The sequence below is a fragment of the Magnolia sinica genome, chromosome 1 (assembly GCF_029962835.1).
Source record: "Magnolia sinica isolate HGM2019 chromosome 1, MsV1, whole genome shotgun sequence".
NCBI classification, from domain to species: Eukaryota; Viridiplantae; Streptophyta; class Magnoliopsida; order Magnoliales; family Magnoliaceae; genus Magnolia; species Magnolia sinica.
In genome coordinates this window covers 41,634,310-41,645,060 of record NC_080573.1, presented here as the reverse complement: position 1 = coordinate 41,645,060, position 10,751 = coordinate 41,634,310, and the positions used below count along the sequence as shown (strand labels likewise).

Sequence of the window (10,751 nt, the reverse complement as noted above, 5' to 3'; positions counted from 1 at the left end):
AGTTTACGGTAATCAATACAAACTCGCCAACCCGTAGTCATGCGCATTGGTACTAACTCATTATCCTCATTCTTTTTCACCGTAATCCCGGACTTTTTAGGAACAACTTGAACTGGACTGACCCATGTGCTATCAGAAATGGGGTAAATGATACTAACATCTAATAATTTTAGCACCTCAGCCCGAATGACCTCTTTCATGTTAGGGTTAAGCCTCCTTTGCATTTCACGCGATGTTTTCGCGTTCTCTTCAAGATGAATACGATGCATACATACCGAGGGGCTTATTCCCTTTATGTCCGCTATTGTCCACCCAATAGCTGCCTTATGTTTTCTAAGAACATTAAGCAACTTACCCTCCTGTTCTTTATCAAGGTTAGCAGCTATGATGACAGGCAGGGTTTCAGAAGGTCCTAAGAATGCATACTTGAGAGTTTCAGGTAATTGCTTAAGGTCGACTTTGGGTGGTTTCTCAATAGATGGGACCAGTTTAGACTCAGATGGTGGAAGAGGTTCCACTCTAGCTTTCCATTTTGTTGTATTCATTTCTGGATTAGAGTCAAGCAATGCATTGACTTCTTGGATGGAATTTTCTATGTCAAAATCTCTGCCAAAATGTGCTAAACAAGTCTCAAGAGCGTCATCGGAAGATTCAAGGAAAGAGTCATGCACTAGACTCTCAATCATGTTGACTTCAAATATATCATCCGAGTCTGACATTTGTTGTCCAGCATTGAAAACGTAGAGCTTGATCTTCATGTTACCAAAGGACAACTTCATAATTCCATTCCTGCAATTTATGATTGCATTGGATGTGGCCAAGAATGGACGTCCTAAGATAACCGGGATTTGATTTGTAGGATTCTGGACAGGCTGAGTATCTAGAACGATGAAATCCACTGGAAAATAAAACTTGTCAACCTGGATTAGCACATCCTCAACAACACCACGGGGCACCTTGACAGATCTATCAGCTAGTTGGAGTGTTATTTTAGTTGGTTTCAGCTCACCAAGTCCTAGCTGCTCATAGACCGAATATGGTAACAAATTAACACTGGCCCCTAAATCAAGCAACGCTTTCTGAACCTTATGCTCTCCTATGACACAAGAAATGGTAGGAGCTCCTGGATCCCTAAATTTAGGAGGGGTGTTGTGTTGAATCATGGAGCTGAGTTGCTCCGCAAGGAAGACCTTCTTATGAACATTCATCGTACGCTTTTGAGTGCATAAATCTTTAAGAAACTTAGCGTAAGCAGGAACTTGCTTGATAGCATCAAGCAACGGAATGTTGATTTGCACTTGCTTAAACATGTCCAATATCTCATTGAAGTTGTTTCCTTTCTTGACCGGTGCCAGACGTTGAGGAAAAGGTGCTTTAGGCACATAAGATGGCACATAAGTGGTTCCTAGAGAGTCAGAGTGTTGTTGGACTTTTGATGCACTAGTATGTCTCTCCATTTCATTTTGATCTTCCGCATTGGACTTTGATTCTTCCCTAGGCATCTCTACTTTGTTCTCGATCTGTTTACCGGACCTAAGGGTGATGATTGATTTGGCTTGCTCATGATATTGTTCTTGGTTTGAATTAGAGCCAATCTCATACTGTCCTTTTGGACTTACCACAGGTTGACTAGGGAACTTGCCCTTCTCTCTCTCACTCAATGTGACAGCAAGTTGACCCAACTGTACTTCCAGCTTGGCAATGGATTGCGCATTTGCATGTAAACTCTGCTGGTTAGCTAGTAAGGTATGTTGGGTGTCTTTTTGAAATTGAAGTGAACTCTGCATAAAAAGATTGAGTGTGTCCTCAAGAGATGGTTTCCTAGATTGTGGAGGCACTTGTTGATACTGTGAGAACTGCTGAGGTTGTTGACTGCCAACTTGGGAGTAAGGTTGCATGGGAGGATTTCCAGATGGTCCTCCTTGTTGTGGTCCTTTTGCCCAAGAGAAATTTGGATGTCTAGCCCACCCTGGGTTGTAGGTGTCTGAGTAAGGATCATTCCCAGGTCTCCGAAAGGTGTTCATAGCATGTACTTGTTCAGGGAGAAATTCTGGAAATGCTGAACTAGATGGACAAGATGGCGTAGGATGGGCGGGACTAGAACATGTGGCACATGACTCGACTTGAGTTGTTTGTGGAGGTCCATTATTTAACATTAAAGCATCCACTTTCTTTGTCAGGCTATCAATTTTGGCATAAAGATCTGGCGTGACTCCTACCTCATATATACCACCTTTCTTCTGTGGTTGGGGACTCCTTTCGCCTCTATTTGAGTAGTCCCATTGCTGGGAGTTTTCACACAAGGTTTCAAAGAAATTCCACGCTTCAACATCACTTTTGGTCATGAATGACCCTCCACTGGTGGCGTCAACCATGCGACGATTTTGGGGTGTCAGACCGTCATAAAAGTATTGAACTTGTTGCCACTTTTCAAAACCATGGTGTGGACATTTAAGAAGTAAGTCCTTCCATCTTTTCCAACATTCATGAAAGTGCTCACCCTCTTTTTGTGTGAAATTCGTAATTTCTCTACGGAGAGCATTAGTTTTGTGAACTGGGAAGAACTTGTTTAAGAACTTCTTAGACAGTTGGTCCCATGTAGTGATAGTCCCAACTCCTAGAGAATTCAACCATGCTTTCGCCTTATCCTTCAAAGAAAAAGGAAAAAGGCGCAAACGGATCGAATCGTCTAAAAAGTTTTGGAACTTAAAGGTGGAGCAAATGTCTAAGAATTCTTTCACATGATGATATGGATCCTCCTTATCTGAACCATAAAAGGATGGCAACAGTTGTATGACCCCAGGTTTAAGTTCAAAGTGTGCTGTTGTGGTGGCAGGCAACACTATACATGAAGGCGCATTGAATTGGACAGGAGCTGAATAATCTCTAAGAGCTTTAGTTCCATTCTCTTCCGCCATTTCAAACAGGATGTTTCTAAATCTTCTATGAAAGGTTCTTTCTATTTCAGGATCAAAATGTGCTAGTTCTATGTTCAGAGATCTACGTCCTAGCATAAACTATGTTTATCAATATAAGAAAGAAAACTAAACTAAGATGCAACCTAAGATGAATAAAACTAAAGGAAAAAGTTATGAATTCCTAAAAACAAGAGAAAGCTATGTAAACGGGAATTGGAAGGAAGAACCCGAGAAAAGGAGATGATGAATGTCTGAAGATTTGAGAGCTCCTCCTTTTGAAGACAATGTTATTTAGCAGCTTCCCTCCTCAATTCCTGTAAACAAAAAGAAAATAAAAATAAATTAAATTTCCTAAAATAATGCTAGAAAAAATCCTAAGCAACGGTTAATTTCTAAAAAAGAAAGTTTGTAATCTTAGAAATAAAAACTAAGTTAGTTTCTAAAAAGGGAAAAAATTTTCTAAAACTAGAAAATAGAAAGTTACTTGAAAGAAGAATCAGAATCTAGAATTAGAAAATAGGAAATTTCTAAAAATAAAATAAAATAGCCTAGAAATAGAAACTTTCTAAAAAAATAAAACCTTAATTCTAAAAATAGAAATTAGAAAAAAAATAGAAATTTTGGAAAGAGATTACCAAATTAGTAGTTTATGTCAGGTCCCTACAAAACAGGAAATAGGTTAGTTTCTAAAAAAAATTTAACCTAAAGTTAGTAAAAAACCTAAGACTATGAATTATGATAAGAGAGAATCTTAAATCCAATTGGACCGAAACAGTCCCCGGCAACGGCGCCAAAAACTTGATGTTTTATTTAAACCAACCTGATTTAAATGATTTGAAACTCGCAAGTATACGAATCAGATGTAGATATGGTACGTATTACGAGATCGTTCCCATGAGGACTGGTCGTCACAATTCAAAATTAAAGATTCTTCTTAACTAATCCAACAGATATTTGCGATAGTAATTAAATAAACTAAATAAAAATCAATGGAAAAATAACCAAGAATAATGAGGAAAATTCAATCAAAGAGAAGACTAGGACTTTCGAATCCACCCCTAACTACCATAAACCTTGTTCTGCCTGTTGATTCACCCTAATCCAGATTGATATCAAAATAAATAGAGTGCACTCTATGTCATTGGTCGGGCACACAGAATGTATAATTCCTTAAAGCATATGGATTACAACTTTCCATCCATGGTCAGGCATGAAGAGATGTAAATTCCTGTTTCTTCCTCTATAGGAACCTGTTCATGGTCAGACACAAGCACCTAGATAATGTTCCAAACAACATCCATAACTAGACTTTGGTTAAACTCATAGCATGGAGAAGTACGAAAATTCCAGTCAAGTACACCAGAGAAAGAAACAAATCAATTAAATCAACATGAAATCAACACATAACAAGGGTTATTCAAATTAGGGGCTTCATCTCAGCCCTAGCTAGAAGATTAGCAATCCATGAATTCAAATAAAAAGAAAGAAAAATAAAATTGATATAAAGAAAACATCTCTCTCTCTCTTCTTCTCTTTTCTTCTCTTTTCTTCTCTTTTCTCTTCTCTGGATCTATTCCCTGGCTCTCCCCCAAACGAGCTCTCTTTCCTCTTTCTTATAACAGTATAGGCGGTGGAAACGCTGTCGCAGCAGCAGCAGCAGCCGCGTACGGACTGCCTTTCGCTGCCGAGTTCAGATGCAAAACAGCCCCCTTTTTCTTTGCTTAGATACCAAGTAAATACCGTCCCTTAGGACGTTTTCAAGTCATCTTCATGATGGACGGATCAGATCTTCCATCTGATCGAGAATGGTGGGCCACAACCGCTGCAACAGTCGGACAGCGTCCGGGCGCTAAAACAGGGTACGCGGCTGATCGCGCTGTGATGCTCGGTGGGCCCCACATAAGAATTTTCGGGAAAATCCACCCCGTACATTGGATTCAGGACGAGATTTCGACCGCATATGGGTGGTTTTGAATTTGCGTGGACGCGGCCCAGAGAAGGAATCATGCTGAGATCTTTTTGAACGTTATAGGGCAGCCCGCTTGTGACCTCTGTAGCTCACACGTGTGCACGTATGGGCACAAACTGAAAACTTGGTTTTGTAGATATTGAACCCTTCTACACGATGAACGGTTTAGATTAACCGTACGTGCTACCGGTGGGGCCCACAGCGGTCCGTAAAAATGGATTTTCGTCCGTTACGCGGCTGCTGAAACGGAAATTTCCATTTTTAAAAAGGTAGTCGGGTCAGCGCTGCTGACCGACGCAAGCCCGTTCGGTGCACGGGCAGTGCACATGTGCACTATGTACACATGCTATAGATATGGGTCCACTGTGATGCTTTCGAGAAATCCAATCCGTCCATCCTATTGCTCATCTTATTTAAACCGTCTAAGTCAACTTTGAAGTATATCCAGATTGTAGGTGGGCCTAAAATTGAAGATTAATGGGCTGATCTGTCCGTTGGCCCACTTCTCGAGATATCCAATGGTTGAAATTTAATATGTACGGTTTATTTATGGCCTCTAGGCTATGTATGAAGTTTCGAGTCAATCGGATGGCGGGAACCATGTGATCTTGCATTCTGGATCATTTTCGGGCCTTTTTAACGTGAACGGCTTGATTTCCTCGGGTCCCTGGCATGTGAATTCTTCAGTATTAGTTCCCTTGAGTGCGTCCCTTGCTCTGGTGACTTCGGAGTGTCAAATTCATGCTTGTAGTAGTCTTTTTCCATCAACGCTCCTGATTTCATCCAATAACAAAAATATAATTAAAATATTCCATTAAGCATTGTCATGTACGTAAAATCATGCACTAATTAGGGTCTGATATGCAATATTCGACCCTCATCTGGACCCTACCTTATGGTGTTGGAAACACATAAGTATCAAATTGATTCAAATCAGGTGGGCCACGTTCATGTGGGACCCACCTTGATGAAATGTGGGCCACATCCATGTGGGACCCACCATGAGGCTTGTGTTTCTTCTTACCGTCCAGCGTCTCTGGACGTTGGACGAGCGTGACTCACACGGAGTGCGTGTACTGACAGGGAGTGTACTAACGAGCTAACCAAAGACAAAAAAAAGAGAGAGAAATGGTGTGCCACTCATGCAGGCCCCACCTTGATGTATGTACTTAATCCAAGCCATCCATCCTCTTCCTCAGATCATTTTAGGCGTTGAGCCGAAAAATGAGGCTGATCTGATTTCCTAGCGGGCCTTAGTATAGGAAACAGTGTTTACACCGTTAAATTTCATCATGTTATTTCTGTACACCAAAAACTATCCAATATTGGACTCGACAGGTGTGTGTCAAGCCACAGGGACCAATGGCTGGGTCAGATTCACCTGATGCGGGCCCTACCTAGGGAATTCCTGAAGAATTCTTGATTTTCAAAAAAAGAAAAAAAAGAAAGAAGGGTGCAGCGCTGCTGTTACAGACGCAGGCAGCGCCTGCTCCTGACGGGTGGGCAGACAGGCTGGGCCTCACGGCCCCAGCTGTGGGCCCCACTGTGATGCGTTTCGGACATCAACACCGTGCATTTGGCACGTCCCCTTTAAATTATGGGTTAACCCAAAAATCAGCCGTATACGGAACTCAGGTGGGCTACAGCATCTAAAATCATGTGAAGACAAGCCTAAAACATATAAAAACACCTTGTGGGGGCCTACCTAAAATTTGGATACGGCTGAAACTTGGTCTGGACCCTCAGCCAGGTGGGACACACATAATGGGTGGGCTGGATTTGTGAACCACATTTCGGTGGGCCCCACGCCCACCCCCAGGTCCAAGTGACCTTATAAATAGGTTGGACGACAGATAAATATCACGGTGGGCTCCCTACCCACATGACCCAATCAACAGATTGGGTGGAAAATAAATGTTACGGTGGGCCCCCTCCCTGACCGTGTGACCTTATGAACCGTTTGGATGGCAATAAACATTCCAGTGGGCCCTTGGACGGATTGGATGTAAATGATCATTTTGGTGGGCCCTTGGTCCACGTGATCTTATGGCCAGATTGGATGCAAATAAACATTCCAGTGGGCCCCAGGTCCTCGTGACCCTATCAACAGGTTGGCTAGAAAATAAACACCACCGTAGGCCCCCCTTGGTCCACGAGACCTTATGAACCGATTAGATGAAAATAAACATTATGGTGGGCCCCTGGTCCACGTGACCTTATGAATAGATTGGATTGCAAATAAATATTACAGTGGGCCCTAGGCCCATGTGACCCTATGAATAGTTTGGATGGAAAATAATCATCATGTTGGGCCCCCAGTTTGGATGGAAAGTAAACATTATGTTGGGCCCAGGTTTGGGTGGAAAATAAACATTTCAGTGGGCCTAGGTTTGGGTGGAAAATAAATAGTACAGTGGGCCCTAGGTCTGAGTGACCTTATCAACAGTTTGGATGTCATATAAATCGTATGGTGGACCCCCAGGTCTGAGTGACCTTATCCTTGGGTCAGATGGAAAGTAAACATTATGGTGGGCCCCACATGGGACCCACTAATGTATGTACTATAATCCACACCTTTCGTTAGTGTGGGCCCCACCAGGAGGTACGTACTTCCTCTATGCCATCCATCCTTTTCCATTCCTATGGGACCCACCATGATGCATGTGTTGCATCTAAACCGTCCAACCATTTTTGGAAAATAATTTTAAGGCTTAAGATAGATTTATTTATCAAGTGGACCACAGTGCACGGTGAGGATTGGACGGCTACCATTGAAATCCTTGAGATCTTATGATTAGATTGGATGGGAAATAAATGTTATAGTGGGCCTTGGGAATTTTAATAGTGGAAATCATTATCACCACTTATATTTGAGTGTGGCCCATTTGATATACATGTGGCCCATGTGGTGTGGCCCACTTACCATATTTATGGCCCATTTTTAAGGCCCACCTTGATATATATGAGGTCCCTGTGATACAGCCATTAGATGTATTTGGGGCCCATGGGTCAAGGTCCAATGTGATGTATATAAGGCCTATTTTAATTTGTGATTCCGCCATGATAAATGTATTGTATATCCGTACCATTTAGCCCGTTGGATGGTGGGACTCACCCCGATGTATGTATTTTATATCCATACTGTCTACCCGTCTTGATGGCGCAGGGCCCACTTGCTGCATGTACTGGGCCCGCCTACACTGTACAGGCCCACCATGTTGTGCGTGCTTCGTCCATATCGTCCACTTGTGTGCCCACCTATTATGTATATATATGGCCTCTGTCGAGGCCCAATATGATGTTTTATGACCCACCTTGATATATTTGTGGCCCATCCCTGAGGCCCACCTTGATGTATTAGTGCGGCCCATTATGACATATGTGGCCCATCATGATGTGTTTGGCCCATGTGCGGGCCATCTATTTGTCTTGTTAGGTCCATGAGACGTGGCCCACTGTGATATATCCAAGGCCAATGGGCGAGGCCCATTAGTGCAACACATATGATGCAACCCACTTGATGTGTATGAGGCCCATTGATGTGGCCCACTATTGTATTTGAGGCCCATGGGTTGCGGCCCATTATGATGCAATGGGGCCCATGGGTCATGGCCCATTGAGATGTATACTCGGCCCATACGTTGTGGCCCATTGAGATGTGTTTCTGACCCATTTAGTGAGGCCATTGTGATATATTCCTGCTCATATGATGAGGATCATTGAGATGTATTTCCAGCCCATTGGATGCGGCCCATAGCGATGTGCATTAGGCCCATGTGATGTGACCCGCTTGATTTATGAGACCATTGTATGAGGCCATGGGCCCACTATATGTTTGGCCTTATGTGGGTCACTCGTTGGGAGCAATGTTGGTTAGATGTCCACATTGTTGGGCAATGACGGTTAGATGTCCACATTGTGACCTTTCCTTAGGCCTTGATCGGCCGATTGCTGATTATCGATCGAGGCCGATTACCGATTCTTATTTGTTGTGGCCGATTGTCAATAATCGATCGATCCCGATTGTCATGACCAATTATCGATTCTGATCGACGTGACCGATTGCCGATTTCGATTGATGTGACCGATTTACCGATTCTGATTATCGATCGATCCCGATTGTTGTGGCTGGTTACCGATTCCGACTATCGATCAATTCCGATTGTCGAGGCCAAGTATCGAGGCCGATTTCGATTTGTCGAGGCCGATTGTATGGACCGATTTCGATTGTTGAGGCCGATTTTGATTGTCGAGGCCAATTTCAATTGTCAAGGCCGATTGTCGATTCCCAAATGATGTATATGTGACCCGTAGTCGAGGCTCATTGTGATGTATTCGTGGCTTATGGGCAAAGTTGATTGTGATATGTATTATTAGGCCCATGATGCATGGCCCATTTGATGTATTCGAGTCCCATGTGTAGGGCCCACATGCCATGTATTTAAGGCCCATGAGCAGGGCCCACCTATTGTGATATGTAGCCCTTGTGTAAGGCCCATTAAGTTGTATATTAGGCCCTTATGTGAGACTGTGGGCCCATTATATGTTTGACTCTATGTGGGTCATTCCTTGAGGGCAATGCTGGTTAAATGTCCACATTGTCGAGATCGATTGTCAATGCCGACTATTGATACCGATTATGAGTATGTGACAGCATAATATCATGATACATACCCATACGCATCATCTGCATGTTTGTTATGAGATGGGGTTGATCATTGCATATGTCATTGAACATGTTGTTATGAGACTCCCTGATAGGTGGAGGTTATCTCACATGAGCGCACGGTATTCACAGGATTGATGCATGACTGGATTGTATGACTCATGCATCTTGTATTATGATTACTGTATGCCCTAACGACATCAGGGCCGTAGCCTCCACATGTATTTCGTGGATGGCCAGATGGGACACTGAAAATCTGTTCTACATGGGGTGTTATAGATATCCCTGGGTGAAAGTCCCTAAACCCTCTTGGTTCCAGAGGTTGCTCCAACGTCTAGACCGAGTGGATGCATGAGCGCATAAGGACCGCATACCGTTAGGCCGCGTCTCCCACTGTGTCGTGGTCGGTTGGAAGGGGGTACGGCCTTACCTGCCCGAGAGGAGGGGGCAATGCTAGGCTGAGTTTGACCAGTTCGAAGAATGGGTCCGCTATCAGCGAGCCGGGCCCGATATTGGCAGGCGGATAGTGAGGTCTCTTCCACTCACCTTGTTGCATGCGATGGGGTGACAATCTGGTTTGGAGTGTAATAGACCCCGGTGATTTTTCCAGAGAGGAACCGTACTAATATGTGGACTTATTGAGTAAGAGTTGCATGCTCATTCATTCATTCACTATTCACTCGGGCTGGTGGTGCGCAACTAATTGTTGTGTACCTTCGTTATGGCAAGGATTTCGGTTGGGCGCGCGACTAACCTGAGATCAAGGGTTTACCACGTTGAGTCTGACTATCCAAATTTAGGTATGGGACTAGTTTGGATAAAAGTCCCTTGTGGTGGACCCCGTAACTTGTGATACTACGTACTATCATCCTGACTTCACACTCCAGCATGGTCATTTCATTCGCATCGCATATTCCATTACATCCACAGGCATATGACATTTTGGGTTGCTATGTTTCTGTACTTATATGGCCTAGACAGACTTAGGAAGATTTGTATATTGCATTGCATCCTCGACATCTGATATTTGGCTCTTTATGACTCCTTATTGCATAGCTGTTCTATATTACGTATCCTGATATTGATTAACTTATGGACTTGTCCATACTTCCACTTACTCTGTCATCGTATGATTTATGATCTTGTCAGTATCTCTGCTTATTTCGATAATGTACGATTTATGGATTACCAGTAATTT

General features: G+C 43.2%; 1 non-coding gene across 1 annotated transcript; it reads left to right on the top strand.

The window, feature by feature from the left end:
* The first annotated feature begins 2,433 nt into the window (after positions 1–2,433).
* On the top strand, positions 2,434–2,540 carry LOC131222327 (small nucleolar RNA R71). The gene has a single exon (XR_009160000.1). It is a non-coding gene; the product is annotated as a small nucleolar RNA R71 (small nucleolar RNA).
* Positions 2,541–10,751: the final 8,211 nt, after the last annotated feature.